This window comes from Cryptotermes secundus, unplaced genomic scaffold (assembly GCF_002891405.2).
Source record: "Cryptotermes secundus unplaced genomic scaffold, Csec_1.0 scaffold1695, whole genome shotgun sequence".
NCBI lineage: Eukaryota > Metazoa > Arthropoda > Insecta > Blattodea > Kalotermitidae > Cryptotermes > Cryptotermes secundus.
In genome coordinates, this window is record NW_019725862.1 from 1 (window position 1) to 786 (window position 786).

A 786-nucleotide genomic window follows, 5' to 3' on the forward strand; every position below is an offset into this window, starting at 1 on the left:
CAAATGTTATTGTTCTATCCTGAACAAAAAAGATGATCTGTAAAATTGTTCTTGAACAGCTTAAACATTTAAGAGAATATCTCCCACGCCCCCCACAATCCTCGAAGAATTTTTATTTTTGTTTTATAATATAACTCTTGTTTTATATAATCTATTTTATTGTATTTTTATGCCAAGTATTTTAATATAATTAATATTATTGTATCCAATTTTATTAGTACTGCAGTTCAGTGGTGTATATATGATAGCCATGTATTTGACTGATGATGGCTATCAATAGCCAAAACATGTAGCAGAGCCAAACTAGGCACTGAACTTAATATAGTTGTGTTGTGATGGTTTTAATAAAGAAATTGTAAATGATAACTAGTTGCAGTGCCTAACTGTTGGAAGTACACCTCTTTTATTCTATTCTATTCTACTTCATTCTATGAGGGTCGTACTGAAAGTCATGAGCAACAATTTTTTGTAAAGTAACATGCTTTATTATTGACAAACCAAATACACCACCTCAATCTACAGACCTTTCTTTATTTTTCCACATAATCGCCACTTCTTTGTATACATTNACGACGTGGGGGCGAGCGTTATCATGCAGGATGATGATGTATCATCCCGGACGTTTATCGCGCAATGCATGACGGAGCTTGTGCAGTGTCTGGACATAACGAGCAGCATCGATGGTTTGCTCAGGTTCCAGGAATTTGGACAGAATAAACCCCTCTGCATTCCAGAAGACTGTCTCCATCACCTTCGCAGCTGATGGCACTGTCTTTGCCTTCTTTT